The sequence below is a fragment of the Cryptomeria japonica genome, chromosome 1 (assembly GCF_030272615.1).
Source record: "Cryptomeria japonica chromosome 1, Sugi_1.0, whole genome shotgun sequence".
NCBI classification, from domain to species: Eukaryota; Viridiplantae; Streptophyta; class Pinopsida; order Cupressales; family Cupressaceae; genus Cryptomeria; species Cryptomeria japonica.
Window position 1 is genome coordinate 535,255,902 of NC_081405.1, and position 18,549 is coordinate 535,274,450.

An 18,549-nucleotide genomic window follows, 5' to 3' on the forward strand; every position below is an offset into this window, starting at 1 on the left:
TTTATACATAAAGAAAGATGGAAACCACATGATCATTGTGGTTATGTATGTAGATGACATTATTTTTGGAGGCAATAAGGACACCCTCCGCAAAAAATTTTCTGATCAGATGCAGTTAGAATTTGAGATGTCAATGCTTGGAGAATTGGCATACTTCCTTGGTTTGCAAATATCACAACAAGATAAGGGAGTATTTATCTCACAAACCAAGTATGCAAAGGATATGTTGAAGAAATTTCAAATGGAGGAATGCAAACTGGTGAGTACCGCCATGGTGACTGAAAGAAAATTCAGTAAGAATGATGAATCATCAGTGGTGGATCCAACATTGTATAGATCCGTGATAGGCATACTATTGTATCTAACTTCTTTTAGACCGAACATAGTGCAGGTAGTGTGCATGGTGGCTAGATTTCAAGCTGCACCTAAGAAGTCACATATGAATGTCATTAGCATAATTTTTAGGTACCTACAAGGAACACTTAGTTATGGATTTTGGTACCCTAAACAAGGGGAATTCATCTTGGAAGAATACATTGATGTTGATTGGGCAGGTTGCATTTATGACCGAAAGAGCACAAGTGGTGGTGCATTCTTCCTAGGTGGCCAGTTTGTCTCATGGCATAGCAAGAAGCAGGACTTAGTCTCCCTATAAACTACTAAAGCAGAATACATTGCTATTGCTACATGCTTATCTCAGGTACTTTGGATGAAGCAACCCTCAAAGACAAATAGGTTGACATCACTAATCCTATTCTCATTTGGTGTGATAATTCAAGTGCCATCAACATATCAAAGAATCTGGTGATGCATTCCAAGACAAAGCATATAGCCATCAAGTATCATTTCCTCAAAGAGAAGGTTGAAGGAAAGGAAGTAAAGATGGACTATGTTCCTACTAGAGAACAAGTGGGAGACATTTTTACCAAACCATTGTTGGTAAGAACTTTTCAGTACTTAAGACACAAATTGGGAGTTGTGTCACCTGCCTTATGCACTTGAGATAGTAAGGATTTATATGGTTCATGGGGAGTCCATAGTAGCATCTATAACTCTTGAAACACATCTTAGTACTGACTGTAATCACTGGTATCAACCTTAGGGGGAGATAGGTATGAATCAAAGGGGGAGCATATAATACCCTTTGTCATTGTGTCAAAGGGGGGGAAATCTACCGGTATAAATTCTTGCAGTAAGTTGACATCAATGCTAAAGGGGGAGATTGTTGGCATTATTGGCATTAAGTTTTCATTGATGTCAACTAGTTTGGCAAGGTCACCAGTAAGTAAGTAGTGACCGATATAAGAAGAGAAGATATATAATGTCAATTCACATGTGAGTAAGTAGACAAAAGGAAGGCTACTAAAACACATGAATTGTCTCATCTGCTGATAATGCAGGATTATGGGTAAGGCATAGACTAGTATGAAGGTTGGTTGTTTGTTTGTGATCAAGAGGAAGAATGTCATTTGAATCATAACAACACCTGGTGAGAAGAAAAAAAAGAATGGCATGAAGACATATTGGAAGGAAAAATGAATTGTTAGGAGGATATATTGTCGGTAAAGAGGATGTTTATTGGTTAACCGATAAGGTAAACTGAGTCAGTAGTCAACTTTAGTCAATGAAGAATGTCAAACTGACATAGCAATCCAAGCACAGGTGGATGCTGATAAATATGTCAACTGGATACTAGGTGGTGATATTGCACAGGCTGGTGAAGTGTGCATTGACGTAACAAGTCAGCAAGCAGGTCAACTTTTATGAAGAACCCGCAAGTCACATAGGATGCTAGAGGATTGCGGCTCAAGGAAGACAAGCTAGAAATCAACTGAAATGATCCTGTAAGAATATTTGATCTTCATACCCATTCGCTGAAGGAAACAGTCAAGCCATTAATGGCGTACAATAGAGAAAAGTGCTTAGAAAAGCATGGTGCAGACCTTCAGATTTAGAAAATGCACATTGGAATGTGAAGCTTTGGTGGTGCTAATTGATGACATGAAGATCATATCCCTGGAAAAGCATATTGAATCAAATCAAATTTGGATCGAGTTGGTGAAGGCAAAACCTAACATGACATTGCTTGAATGAGGTTCTTGGCGGGAACCTTAGATTATAAATATGTGAGCTCACGACAGAAATTAATGATGCTTGATGTGAAGAAGGAGAGTGAAGAGAGCTTGAGAAAAGAGAAGGATCATCTTCCATACAATTTATTCTAAGAAAGTTGCAAAGTGAGCTAGCAGGAAAACCGGTGAGAGGGTTTAACCGATAGAGACTGAGTACTGATAAACTGTTGCAAGTCTAACAGTTGAGCTAACAAGTGAGGTATGATTGGTCAAGAAGGCATCCAAGTGTGAATAAGTGTGGTGTGAGGCTAAGAGAGAAGAAGAGAAGGCTATTAACTGAAATAAATCTATTTGATGAAGTGTTGAAGAACTTATTTGCAACCAGAAGCTATAACTGTATCAAAATTATATTTCATTATACTTCACCAAGCTGGAGCTTTGTTCTCCTTGGATTGGAGAAGTAGTCTCCAACAACATTTCTCACTGAGGTTTTTCCCATATTGAGTTTTCCTCGTGCATCTAGTGTTGTGGGTTGCATTTGTGTGTTTTTCTCTTTTGGTATCCATATTTGTCCTACTGGTTTAACTCTTTAGTTCTTAGGATAATAACCGGTATTTGAAGGTTGTATTTATAAAAAGGAAAATATTTTGGGAACCACTGATTCAACCCCCTCTCAGTGGTACATTTTTTTCAACAGTGGAGGGGCTATAGGGTGCACTATAACTCCCTCCTCTATGCCCATATCACCCTGAGACACTCTACCACCATCATTTCCATGTACAAGTCATCTCACCTGTGTGAGTACATCCTCGAGTGGGGTCCCAAGAAGAAAAGAAAGAGTTGTATATGAATCCAATTAGTTGTTGGACAATAATGCACTCATCAGTTGAAGAGCTGTATATGAATCCAATAAGTCGTTGGACAACAATGCACTCATCTGGTGGAAAGGATCAACCTCTATCAACTGTGCAGTGTCAAGTGGAGATGGTATGTCCACACGGGTGTAAGGATCAGTGCCACTGTTGGATATCCCATCGATAGCCTACAGAATGGTAGTCTGCGACCATAAGAGATATCTCCCAACATGATCAGATGTCATCTGGCTGACCTGAGTTGCAATCTCTGTAGTGCTCAAGTAGATATCTTGCCTAGCATCATCAACTGCTATATCGACTTCCTGTGATAACTCCAAACATTCTGGTAGAGCCAAAAGGTTTGGACCAACTAATGCTCATTTATTAACAGGAACCAATGCATAAAGTCATCTAATTTATCACTAAGCCTCCCTCTGCCTTATCTAGCATTCACTGGTATACTAGTATAATCGTTATCTAGGCCCATATGAAACTCTACAAGCAATTATTTGCAAAAATAAAGTGGCAAGTCATCCTTCTGTGGCCACATATGATGAGCTACCAACCATCTAGGATATATAAATGGGGCAACAATCGGATCGGTGCATCTAGTATCTAAATAGCCCCTAATATTCTTCTGTCTTGGACCCTAATAATTGGCGAACATGGTATGGACCTGTGTGGAGGATACATCCCTATTCATGGTGTCCCATTTCACCGTGCTAGTCACACTATGAGAAAGAGATATATAGAAAGAATCAATAGAAATATCATCATAAGGATTATATGTCCGAATAGTGTCAATCATACAAATCAACTGATCCATAATAGTCCATGCCCTTTCCTTATTCGGTTGGGAAGTTGCGACAAGTAATGTGGAATCAAGATGATCTAGTGCATGGTGTAGGGCAAGAATGGTCTCGGCAAAAAGTCAAGCCCTGTGTTGACTATCAGTGGAGGTCATTGGACCAGACTGTGTAGATGTTTGGTCAGTGCCCTTGGGATGAACACTAGCATCTGATGTATGATCATCCAGGTGGAAAATATCTATATGTATAATAATAGAAAATATTAAATTAAAATTAATTATTCAAAATTATTTTAAAATAATTCAAACTAATTTTGAAAACTATTTAAAACTAATTCAAACATATTTAAAAATGATACAATTGTAATTTCAAGTACAATTAGAAGTAATTGAAACATTTGATATAAGTTAATGTAAATAAATATTAAAATTAAATGCATTTACATACACATACACATACACATACACATACACATACACATACACATACACATACACATGCATAGGTACATACACACACATACATACTATACAAGTACATACATACATATAGACATGCACATATAAAAACACATACATACATACACACATACACCCACATACACACATACACATACATAGATACTGTACACACATGCGTGCACACATACATGATTACATGTACACACATACATACACCTGTACATGCACATGTATGTGTGTGTATGTATTGCATGCATGTGTATGTGTATGTGTGTATGTGGGTGTATGTGTGTTTGTGTATGTGTGTATGTGTGCATGTATGTAGGTGTGCACATGTGTATGTATGCATGTGTGTATACACAAGTATTTGTGTGTATGTGTGTATGTGTGTACATGTATGTCTATATATATGCATGTTGGTGTATGCATGTCAATATATGTGGACCATATGTGTATGTATGTATGTGTATGTATGTATCTATGTATGTATGTTTATGTGTCTATGTGTATATATGAATATATTTGTGTGTATGTGTATGTGTGTGTCTGTGTATACACACATAAACACACATACATACATATACACATACATACATACATACATGTGTACACACACATACACCCACATACACATATACACCCATACACCCATATGCATACACATACACATGCATGCATACATACATACATGTACACATGCACACACATGTGCACATACATACATATATACACACATACACACATATACTTGTGCATGCATATACTCGTACATATATACATACACATGGACATACATACATACATACACACACATACATAGGCACAGACAGGTACATCTATGTATGCATGTGTATGCATATTTGTATGTATGTGCACCTGAGTCTAGGTGTGGGTGTGGGTGTAGGTGTAGGTGTATGTGTCGATGTCTTTCTATGAGTATGAAGATTTTTTTTTTTATATGTAGTGTATTGATTATAATTTTGTATGGTTTATATGTAAGGGTAATGAGAAAATGATTTTTATTTAATAGGTATATGTGCATATTTTTTAGAACATTTTTCTAATTTTTTCATTCTAAATTTTTTCAAAAAATCATAACAATAAATATATTAATTTTTTAAATTATAAATACAAAAAAAAATAAAAAAATGAACCTACCTGGAAAACTAGGGACTGGGAATATGCTCCTTAGGTAGTTTGACCAAACTGCCGAAGCTCCTCAAGGTTCAAAAGAGGGGGGTCAGCCAAATTTTTTATTTATAAAGCCGATAGTCTGCCTTGACTCTTGTAACCACAAAGATGCCAAATAGGCACCACGTGGTCCTCAGGTAGTCCGATCGGACTGGGTCCGACCAAACTACCCCTTGTTGGCCCAAAGTGTGACACAGGTGCATTCTTTGGCCCCTCAACACTTTACTTATTCAACTTACTGTAAAAGAGGGTCAAACACATTCCAAACACAACCAATCTACTCAATATTCAGTCCTTGCATCATTTAGGATTGGATCTAGTAGATTCATCCCCCTCTTTTGAATGTAAAGGCGCCCAAAGTGAAAACCAAGCTTAGTGAATTCCCCTTTCCCCGTGATGAATTTGCTAAGACTCCAATTTTCCTCTTTACATTTTGGTGAACCCAACTCCTTACACCATTAATTCTAATTTTTGTTTTCAGATCTAAGTGTATGCAATTTAAAATTCAAATTTTTATTTACAAGTTTAATTTCCTTGCAAATTTAAAAAATTTAGAGGTTAATTTCATTAAAACCATAATTTTAAATTTTAAAATTGATCTTGTCAACTATTAAATTTGGATCAATTATTTCAGATTTGAGCACTTTTTCAATTTAATAATTCAAAATTTCATCTACAAGACATGTTTCACAATTAATTTTTAAAATTAAGTAGTTAATTTCAAAAACCCTATGTGGGTTGTTTAAATTTTAAATTTCCCTCTTCAATTTACTTTCTAATTTCAATTTAAATTCAAAATTGCAATCTTAGATCAAATTTCAATCTCAAATTTAAATTTAAAAAATTAAGTGGTTAATTAAACAAACCCTAATTTTTAAATTTAAATTAATCTTGTGCATTTCCCAGTTTTTCAATTTCCAAATTCTAATCTTAGATCTATTTTCAAATTTAAATTTTAAAATTAAGTTGTTTTTTCTACAAGACCCTAATTTTGAAATTAATTTTCTTGTGTTCAATCTCAAATTTAAATTTTAAAATGAATTTAATTTTCTCGTGGTCAATCTAAAATTTAAATTTTAAAATGAATTTAATTTTCTTGTGGTCAATCTCAAATTTAAATTTTAAAATTAAGTGGCTAATTAAACAAAGTCCAATTTTTAAATTTAAACTAATCTTGTGTATTTCCCAATTTTTCAAATTCCAAATTTCAATCTTAATTTAAAATTTAAAATTAAGTAGTTCTTTTTTTCAAGGCCCTAATTTAAAATTTAAATTCTCTTATGGACAATTTCAAATTTAAATTTTAAAATTAAGAGGTTATTTTCACAAGGCCCTAATTTTAAAATTCAATCTCTTTTGGATAATTTTAATTTTAAATTAAGAGGTTAATTTTACATAATCCTAATTTTAAATTCAATTTCCTAGGAGGTTGCATTATTGCTCTTTATTCTTTCAATCAATTTGTTCGTTTAATTGAGTAATCTTTTTTCTTAGAATTTTGCATTATTGAATTATTTTTGTTTCAAAATTCCACTTCAAATTCCATTCTTCCTCCATTATTCAATTCTCTATGCATGTATAGGGTGAACATTATTATGGTTAAATGTCATATGAATTTCTTGTTTGATCATAAATGAATATGGAGTTCTTATCTTACTTCTCTAATTCAATTTCAAGTTACATTAAGATGTTCATGATATTCCCTTTCATGCATATGATGATAATTTAGTTCTCCCTATTGTTCATAGCTATGATTTACCTTCTTCCAAAATTGATCTCATTAATGAGGGCACATTGGTGCAAAACGGGAATATAGACACTTCTTTCAAAGATCTACCTCCTAAAGATGAATCTTTAGAGAATTGTGTTTCTTCTTCTCCTAAAAAGTACCTCTCTCATAAGGATTATTTGGTGCAAGAGGATGATATTATGGCTACTTATCCTAGTGATACCATACCTTCTTTTCATGATCTTCCCAAGTTATATCCTTAGAGAAAAAATAACCTAGTCAAGTCAATATCATTCATGCTTCTAGTTATGAGAAGCTTCGATCGAAAAAACCTCCTAATATCCTACAAGCTGCAAAATACATATGTAAAAGAAGTAATATGGAAAGGGAACTAGAAAAAATATATGGTTTTGAATTACATCATTCATTTGATATTGGCGTAAAAAAGAAAGATCCCAATGTTGTTTTCACCTCTCTTCCTTCCCCCCTCATTCTATGAAACATGTTGATAGAGAACCTAATCTTGTGGAAGAGCTTTATGATATATTAGCTAAGATTTCCCTTTGGGATTTAATTCAAACTTCACCTTCATATCATAACTTGAACCAAGAAGCCTTACAAAGGGTGGTTCCTCATTCTTCTCCTAAACCAAATGATATCATATTCTCACAAGATGAATTGCCTTCTATAGAGGTTAAAAATAGAGATGATCCCCTTATGATTACTTCTTGCATTTACGAATAGAAGATAAGAGGTACTTTAATTGATAATGGGTCATCTCTTAATGTTTGTTGTGTTGACTTATTAGATAAGATAAATTGGGATTACTCTTCTATTCAACCTGATCATCTTTGTGTGCCTGGCTTTGATAATGTTCCTTGAGAGTCACTTGGTATCACATTCTCACAAGATGAATTGCCTTCTATAGAGGTTAAAAATAGAGATGATCCCATTATGATTAATTCTTGCATTTATGAGCAGAAGATAAGAGGTACTTTAATTGATAATGGGTCAGCTCTTAATGTTTGTTGTGTTGACTTATTAGATAAGATAAATTGGGATTATTCTTCTATTCAACCTGATCATCTTTGTGCACATGGCTTTGATAATGTTCCTAGAGAGACACTTGGTATAATAATATTACCTATTAAAGTAGGGCCTATGACTATGCCAGCTTCTATTCATGTCATTCCCAACCATCTTAATTATAACCTTCTTCTAGGTAGATCATGGATTCATGCTATGAAAGAATTCCCTTCTACCCTTCATCGCACAATCAAATTCATATATAATAATGAACTTCACACAATTAAGACTGATTATAATCCTTATAGTTTTACTTATGATGAAGTGGGATATATTTCACCCTTTAGTACTACCATTCATTTAACAACACCATCTCCTATCAATGATGCTTCTACAAAAATGAATTGGGCTACAAGAGACTTTACACCCTCCTCCAATGGGTATAAGATCCCTCAATCTAAGATTGAAGCCTTTGTAAAGCCTTTTGTGTCTTTTATCCAAGCTTCTAAACCAATTTCCACTTCTCCTTCTAACACATGTCTTGATAATGATAGGAGAAAATACAATGGACAAGCTCTAGGATGTGTGAAACAAAGTCTTGAAATCCATGAGAAATCACACTCTTCTATTGAAAAGCCAGGTTTCCAACCTCTTCCTTTGTCAACATCCCCTCCTCCATTGTTTAGTGAATCCACATCTTCTCCTTCCAATATGATGTTACAACAAGAAAATGTTTTGTCCAATCTTCTCCATGCTAATTTAATCTCTCTTCTTTGGCCTAAAACAAGAAGAAAACATAGAAACATCTTTTAAATTTTTCTTTTTGCAAGCATCATCAAATTCATGCCCATTCTACTAATGATTTTCAAGTTTTGAAAACAAAAATACAACATTATATTGACTTAGGTGTCATAGAAATAACATCTGACAATGAATGGTATATTTCTCATAATCATTTCAAATAACATTCAAGTTCTTATTATGTTGCTCCTCACTATGTGACATTGTTAGCCTACCCATTGGAGGATCATTGTCATTCATGGTGTTACAATTTCAAGTGCAATCATACTTAGCGAGAAACATAATAGTCTATTTATTATTGTCTCTATGCTTGGGGGGTAATAATACTATCCTTCCTCTTTCTAAAGTTTCACCATTTCTTTTATGGATTGCATTCTTCATAACTTGATATACTTTCTTGAATAGAATTATCCTTCATGCGAGTACATGTTTGTCCCTTATTAGTACCTATTCTTTGTTTGGAACTATGAGATTTTGCCAAGATCAAGGGCACAATGAAAAGTATAAAAATAGAGACAATAGAATTACAAGAACAAACTGTATTCTCATCAATATGAAAATGATCAACTGGATTCACCAATACAATGAATATAGGCCTTCTTATATAGGCAAGGCCATATGGATGTACGAGCACACAATCATGACATGTGGCTCAATGAGAAACAAGGGTAGGTAAGAAATACTAGGGTTAGGTAGGAGAAATAATATAATATTCCACAAGAGGTGGATGACCCACCGAATGTGGAGTGTAACAACAAAACAACACCACAAAAGGTGGAATTTCTCCTACAAGCTCTATCCCTATGTGCACACTTCCCTAAGTGTCTCAAATCCAAACTATGAAGAAATGCATTATCCTAAGTTAACTTAAGTAAAGTGTAATAATATCCATAATGAATATTTATTTACACCAACACCCCCCATTAAGTGCAACTTAGGGGAATGAAGACTTAAGTCAACAATGCAAGATGGGTCCCGACTACTAGGCCATGATAGGTACCCATGTACAATATGCAAATGCAAGCAAAACCATGCAATGCAATCTCTCACAAACAGAGAAAAGGAGAAAATCCAGTGGGAAAAAACTCCCCCCGAAAAGAGAGATGAAATTACAAAAGACTCTCAAAGAAGAAGGACAAAACCTCAAAGAGGAAAAAGTCCCCCATAAGAGAGGAAGAAGAAGTCAGTTGACCCCCCCTAATGACACATCCTACACCCCCAAGAGAGCTTGTAATTGTTGGAACTTACTCTCGGTGAAAGGTTTGGTGAATATGTCTACAACCTGCTCCGCTATAGGACAATACTGCAAATCAATGACCTGCTCCTGAATTAGCTCTCGGATATAGTGCATATGAATCTCGATGTGTTTGGTCCACTAGTGTTGGACTAGGTTCTTCGAGATAGCAATAGCACTTTGATTGTCACAATGTAGAACTGCTGGTCATGGAGCCGTGAGCCCAAACTCTGTGAGAATCTGCTGAAGCCAAATGGTCTCAATCGCCGTGTTAACAGCGCCTCGATACTTAGCCTCAGTCGAAGAGAGAGCAATAGCATGTTGCTTCTTGCTCTACCAACAAATGGGGCCTGAACCAAGGTGAAAACTGTAACCGGAAGTAGACTTACGAACATCAAGATCGCCAGCCCAATCGGAGTCTGTGTAACCAACTAGGCAAAGTCCTGTGCCTGCTACATAGTGAATCCCATAGTGATGTGTACCCTGAATGTAATGAAGGATGCATTTAGCAGCTTTCCAATGAAGCTCATGTGGTTCCTGCATGAAGCGGGAAACCATGCCAACTACAAATGAAATATTAGGGTGTGTATGGGTCAAGTAGATGAGACTACCCACAAGCTGACGATACAAAGTGGCATCAACTAGTGGAGAAGAACAATGAGCCTCAAGCTTGACTCCTGAAAGAAAGGGAGTCGGGGCAAGCTTACAATCAACCATATGAAAGAGTGCAAGTAGATCAAGAGCATACTTGGGCTATGATAGTGTAGTCCCGGAAGGTGACTGTGAAATCTCTATCCCGAGAAAGTAGTGCAAAAGACCCAAGTCAATCATAGCGAATCTGTCATGCAAAGCAGATTTGACCCTACTAATGATGGATGTGGTACTCCCTGTAATGATCAAATCATTAACATAGAGCACAAGTATCAAGTGAGAGTCATCCTATTGCAAAATATAGACATTCGGATCAGAATGACACCTAGTGAACCCTGCTGAGAGAAGAAAGGAATCCATCTTGATATACCAAGCCCTAGGGGCCTACTTAAGGCCATAGAGAGATTTCCTTAGTCTTCAAACCAAGGAAGTATCCTCAATGAAACCCTGTAGCTGCTCCATATAAATCTCCTCATCAAGGTCACCATGAAGAAAAGAACTCTTCACATCCATCTGATGTACAGCCCAACCATGAGCTGCAGCAATAGCAAGTGTCAAGCGAATGGAGTTCATCTTGGCTACAGGCACAAAGGTCTCAATATAGTCAACACCTGCTACCTGGGAGAAACCTTTCGCAACAAGTCGAGCCTTGTACTTATACACACTACCATCCACTGCAAACTTGGTCCGATAGATCCACTTACATTGAACCATCTTTCTCCCCTTAGGGAGATGGACTAAATCCCATGTGTTGTTCCTCATCAAGGAACTATACTCTTCCTCCATAGCTTGATCCCACTCAAGAACCCCTAATGCTTCCTGAAATGTTTGTGGATCAGAAGCGGTAGCAATGAATGCATGTGGAAGATCCTGATGTTGTGATCGAGTTATCCATGTATCTGAAGGATCCTCAACAAGAGAACCCGCAGACTCAAGTGTCTATCAAGCCCAATGAGGTCTAGGTGGAGGTGGAGAACAAGGATCCTCAACTACAAGTGGACCCTATGGAGGTGTAACCCTATGAGTCAGAGTTGAAGGAGTCTCATCATCTAAATCACTAACATCACTATCCATAATGGAGTAAGGTGGAGGAGGTAGAGAGGCTAAGCTAGGAGAGCTTTCCTCAAAGTGAACACTCCTCTCAATGAACATCTCATGTGTCTCAGGATCCATCAATCTATATGCCTTAACACCCTCAGGATATCCAACAAATATGCAAGGTCGACTTTGTGGTTCCAATGCCTTGCATTTCTGCAGAGGTATGCAAGCCCATGCTGGACACCCAAAGACTCTAAAATGTCTCACAATCAGTTTCCTACCAGCCCAAGCTTCAAAAGGAGTAATGCCTTGCAAAGCTTTGTGAGGAACCCGATTCTGGATGTGTGTGGCATAACTGATAGCCTCGGCCCAAAAGGTGGGATCAAGAGAACGTGCATGAATCATACAGCTAGCCATTTTTTTCAGAGTTCTATTCTTGCGTTCTGCAACTCCATTCTGTTGTGGAGTGTATGAAACAGAATGCTGAAGACCAATTCCCTCAAGTGTACAAAAATCCTCAAGTCTCTTGTTCACATATTCCCTTCCATTATCTATACAAAGAATCTTGACCACTTTCCCGGATTGCTTCTCTACACGAGTCTTGAAGTCCTAAAATCTATCCAATACTTCACTCTTATGAATGAGAAAGTAGACCCAAGTGAAGTGAGAGTAGTCATAAATGAAGGTGAGGACACAACGGGCCTTGCTAAATGAAGGTGCTGGAAATGGACCTGCTACATCGCTGTGAACAAGTTGAAGAACTTCCAAATCTCTCCAAGCTTTCCCCTTATCAAACTTCTCCTTGGGATGCTTGCCCATGGAGCACCCTAAACATACACCCTCTGAAAAACTGATTCGAGGTAGACTTGTGACCATGTCTTTAGTGCTAAGCTGCTGAAGATAGCGGTAGCTGAGGTGACCAAACTGCTCATGCCATAGCTTACTTTTTGAATTTGAATGAGTAAGCAAGGCCCTAGAAGGTGAACTTGGCACAAAGTGGGAGAATGAATAAAGCCTTGAGTTGTCATTGACTTGTCCCACTGCTACCAAGGCATCATCATCAAGTTCCTTTACCACAACTAAATCTGGTGTAAACTCAACCTTTTTCCCATTCCCATAGTGAGTGATTTGGTAGATAGAGAGAAGGTTGGTAGACAAGTTAGGAACATAGAGAACATTCTCAAATGTTCCATCATCCATGTCAACTGAATCTTTCCCTTCAAACTCTACTTCTGTATCATCACCTATGTAAATGTGAGGTACCTTAGATGGCTCCAATGAAGAAAACTACTCCTTTGTAGAACCCATGTGATATGAGGCACCTGAGTCAAGTATCCACTGCTGTGAAGAACTTGTTGTAGCCACAAATGCTTGCCCTTTCCCCTTAGACTGTGAGGAAGAGGAAGGAGATGAATCCTTCTTTGTGTAGGCAGATGGCAAGTTGATGTTGTTTTTCTTAAGAAGATTAGTTAACTTATCAACTTGCTTTGTGTAGCATTGATGCTCATCATGACCATACTTCTTGCAATATGCACAAGTTGGCTTATCCTTCTTAGGTGGTGTCCCCTTCTTGGAAGAGGATGAAAAATCGCCTTGTGATGGAGAGGATGATTGCCTTTTTTCCTGTTGCGGTTGTGACTTAGATTGCTTCTTCTTCTTGTTGGAATCTTTCCTTGACTTCCTTGATTCCCTTGATTAGCCACCAAAGCCTTGGACTTTGAAGACTTGAGAAGCCCCATGTTCAACAACTTAGATTGTTCCAATATCAACATTTCTGTGAAAGCATCAAATGAAGGCATAACATAGGAACTCCCCATTGTCAAACGATGAGTTTGGAAGCTAGACACAAATGCTGCATATTCTGGTGCAAGCTTGTCCAACAAGTTGAATATCAACTGAGCATCATTTTTGTCAATTCCACAATCCTTAAGCTTTGCTCTGAGCTCATTTGCTTTGGTGACATAATCTTGGATTGTATCAAAACTCTTGGGATCCAAGTTGTTGCGCTCATTGTCAATCTTATAACATTTGATTTCATCAACTTGACCATACAATTTCTGAAACATATCCCAAGCATCTTTGATCGTAGTACACTTTTCAATATGAAAGATGAGGTCATCTGATACATACTTGCACAAAGTTCCAAGAGCCATGCAATTCTTAGTGAGCCATTCTAATTGAGCATTAGGATCAGCCTTAGGATCAGGTGGTGTTGCTATTGTCCCATCTATGTAATGTGTGAGACCTTTTTCCATTAATTTGCTCCATACTTTAATTTTCCATGATGCATAATTATGTGGAGTTAAAGGTGGAAATTTATAAGGACTCATTGCAACAAAAATGAAAGAACACAAGGAAAGAGAGGTACAATCACACAAGACACCCCCCCAAATTCACTCAATCAAAGAACCCCCCCAAAAGTGATGATTTGGCACTTTATACTTAGTGCATGTACAATGGGCCACTTGCAAAAAGTGGCAAAGTGGAATTCTGATTTCAATTTTACAACTACCTCAATAAGGCCAAAAGAGACTCAAACTAATAATGCAAGAGATCTAAACTAAGATCCAAGCAATTTACAAGTACCAAATAGGCCAAATAAGACCAATATCTAAAAGTACATTTTCTACTTAAAATCTCTGAAATCTGATCATAGATTATGAAAGTAGATGAAAAAATATGCACTTTCAAAAAAAATGGCACCTAAAAAGTAGGTTGTATGAGCTCAAACGAGGCCTTTGAAGTTGCAGAATTGAGGATTAGACAGGTACAACTGAGAGAATCTGAAAATTCTGAAAAAACTTGTGCACCAAAACCAAAAAATAACCACACCACTACGAAGAGCACAAAAAAATATCCCAAATCAAAAAAAATTGCACCAAAAAAGGAGCAAAATTGAGCAAGTTATGGGCCTCCAAAGTTGACTCAAAAATCCAAACTGCTCAACGAAGAGGGGTCTAAAAATTTCCAGAGAAAATGTTGACTAGGTGCTGACTGGACGCGAACTGGGTGCTACTGACTAGGTGTTGACTGTGCGCTGCTGACTAGGCAGAAGGTATGGATCCCAAAAATAATTTTCAAAATATATATTTTTTTTTTCAAAAAAAAATTTCAAACTAGAAAATAATTTTCAAAAAAAATATATATTTTTTTTTTTGAAAAAAATCTGAAAATTCTGTACTGTTCTGCTCGAATTGGGCAGAAAATTTCCTCCACACCCAAAAATCGATTTTCGCCAAAATAGGTTGAATTTATACTCGATTTTTTATGGAAACGGCCTCCCAGACGCAATGGTGAGGTCGAAAATGCTCTAAGATGCCTCCAAAAAATGCAATCCCTTAGAACCGAAAATAGAAGCCTTCCACGATATCTCCAAAAACCAATCAATGAAGCCCCAATGACTCTGATACCATGTGAGATTTTGCCAAGATCAAGGGCACAATGAAAAGTATAAAAATAGAGACAATAGAATTACAAGAACAAACTGTATTCTCATCAATATGAAAATGATCAACTGGATTCACCAATACAATGAATATAGGCCTTCTTATATAGGCAAGGCCATATGGATGTACGAGCACACAATCATGACATGTGGCTCAATGAGAAACAAGGGTAGGTAAGAAATACTAGGGGTAGGTAGGAGAAATAATATAATATTCCACAAGAGGTGGATGACCCACCGAATGTGGAGTGTAACAACAAAACAACACCACAAAAGGTGGAATTTCTCCTACAAGCTCTATCCCTATGTGCACACTTCCCTAAGTGTCTCAAATCCAAACTACGAAGAAATGCATTATCCTAAGTTAACTTAAGTAAAGTGTAATAATATCCATAATGAATATTTATTTGCACCAACAAGAATGATATGTATCTTATGAATAGTTCCTCCTTAGGGGAATATGCGATCTTTCTTTCTCTACCTCTCTTTGAAGATTTTTACTTCTTTTGAGATGCATTTTACATAAACTAATGTCTTTTCTTGCATTGGATATTCATTCATGTGAGTTTATTGTGCATTTCCTTATGCCTAATCTCTCCTTAAAATATTGTATAGTTCTTCTTATTGTCCTTACACTTAGGGGGCAATGATTGATTTCTCCTCCTTTCTCTCTCCTCCCTAAGGATCTACTTTTCCTTTGTGGAGTGGTGTTTGTTCATGATTTGGTGTCATTCCTTGTGTGAAGTTATTTTTCACTCAAGGATTCTCTCTTATACAAGAGGTGTAAGTCATTGGCTGCAATCTCTTCTTTACTTGGCAATGTACATCTATAATAATCTTACCCCTCACATTGGGTCAAAAGTGTGTCATCCTCCGTCAAGATCCCTTTCACCTAGTAATGGGAGTAAGGTATGAATTCTTGTTCTCCTTGTTTTCTTTTGGTAGAAGATGTTATGTTTGTTCAAGATAGCTCCTCTTGGGGGTAGATGTATTTTGAGAAAAGATCGCTTCTCCTTTAAGGATCTCCTTTAGACATGTTGCAAGATATCTCTTTTTCAACTATCTTATCCTTTCTTGAAGAGTATACCCTCTCTAGCTTAGGATTTATGGCATTGTTGCACAAAGGATATCTCCTTGGTATTGAAGGTAAGGTATCCTTGTCTATAGCTTCCTTAAGGAATAAACATGGAAATATGTTGATATATTAAGGGGGGGTTAGGAGGGGGGGGAAGGGTTACCACATTGCTCCCCTTCTATCATATTATACTATGCTCTTGCATATCATTTTTGTATGTCTAAAATGGGGTGTTCATTCTCGGAACTAGATTAAAACCTTGTAGAGTGAGATGCTTCACACTCGAAACTAGACACAACATTTGATATATGTTTTATATGGGGTTACACATCACCAAAAATTGCGCAGTCTTAAACGGGATGGCCTTGAAACTAGGCATGTACCTTCGCCACTTGGCATTTACACATTTTCACACACATAATTGCCCTTTGGCATTTGCATTTACATTACATGTCTTAAACAAGTTGAAGCACACTAAAAAATAGAGCAAAGACTCTTACACAGGGTGCTATAAACTTGAAACCAGACATCATTTGCACGCATGCATCAGGATGGGTAGAACTAGCTAACAACAACTAAACTATTCTTACTCTCCTTCCCACATGGATCACCTAGGTAAAAACATCTAGGGTCGAGTTGTCCATATCCTTTTCCCACCATGGATCACTTGGATGAAAACATCTAGGGGTGATTATTCCATGCTATCTCTCATCATCATTCTTCTCCTGGATCACCTAGATAAGCACATCTAGCATGTATTCATGCTCTCTCTTCTTCCTCTCATGAATTCATAGTTTTTCTATTGATAGTTCATGGATGATGCTTACTTTTCTCTCTAATGTGACTAGTTGTGCTCATGAGATGGAATTTTCAAGAATGATATTAGTTGTTGACACATTTTTTTATCAAGGTCTCTTCGGCTAGTTGACTTGAGGTCTTGTTTTTTCTCTTTAGCTTTTAGGTCTTGTGTGCCTTTGTGTCATTGCCTTTGTTTTTCTTTTTGTCTTTGTTTGTCTTTTTGTTTTTGTCTTGTTTGTGTGCCTTTGCATATGTTTGAGTGACTTAAGATCCTAAGATTGGTGGCTTAGTTCCTCAAATTAGTGATATCTTATACTCTTTGTGATCTTGTTCCACATTCTTCATTTTCATCTCTCTTTATTCTACTTTACCGCGAGTATTTGCATAAGCTCATACTCCTGCTAAAGTGGGGGTAAATGTAGCATCCTATAATTTCACCCTTTGCAATTTTGATCATATTTTGAGCCCTCACCTTATCGATCTCATCCCCACGCTTGATCAAGATCTGTTTTTATCTCTTTTATGCAACCAAACGTCATTTTTCACCTTGCACCTTTCATGACCACCTTTATCCTACCCAAAAATAGGGCACGACCAGGGTGTGGCACCTTAGGATCCCCTAAAGGGGACCTATCTTGGCCCCTCTCCCTTGGACCTATCTCAAATGTGAACAGGAAATAATCCCCCAAGTTGGTCTATGTTGGAAAATTAAACAAATGATGATAGGAAAGTATATAAGGAGATTTTCCCCTCTCATTTGGCATAAGTTAGCATACAATCATAAGAGATAGCAAGAAAAAGTGGAGAAGGCAAGGAGACTACATTCAAGCATCAAGAATTCAAGCATTCATTCTTCAAGGCTGCATATTCCTCATCTATCCATTGGAGCAATATTACATCATTCATTTGCAAACCTGTGTGTGTATGTATGAGTGTTTTGTCATATCCATGCCATTTCATACAACATATGTGATTATATCTAAGAAGAAAAGTATCATTATCATCTATTGCAGATCTAAAGGTATACCTTTCCATAATTTATTTCAAGCCTTTTTAGTATTTCTTTCAAGGTTGATTCCAAACTGGGGTTTGACTTAGGAAAACCCCTATTCCCAACCCCTTTCTTCTTCTTTCTATGTACAAGAAGAAAGTGCACAACTATTATTCTAGAATTAAGCTTTATTTGCAAAGACAAAAAAACCTTTTCAACACGTTGAAAGTTCGGAGGACCAAGTTGGGGGTGCCTCTATCTAGACACATGGTCCCTACTACTTTTGACAGATTTTGCAGAGTAGCTCGGAATCATCTAAAACTATTGAGATCCAGGTGCAAGACTAAAATATTGAATCTGTAGCTCACTGTTTT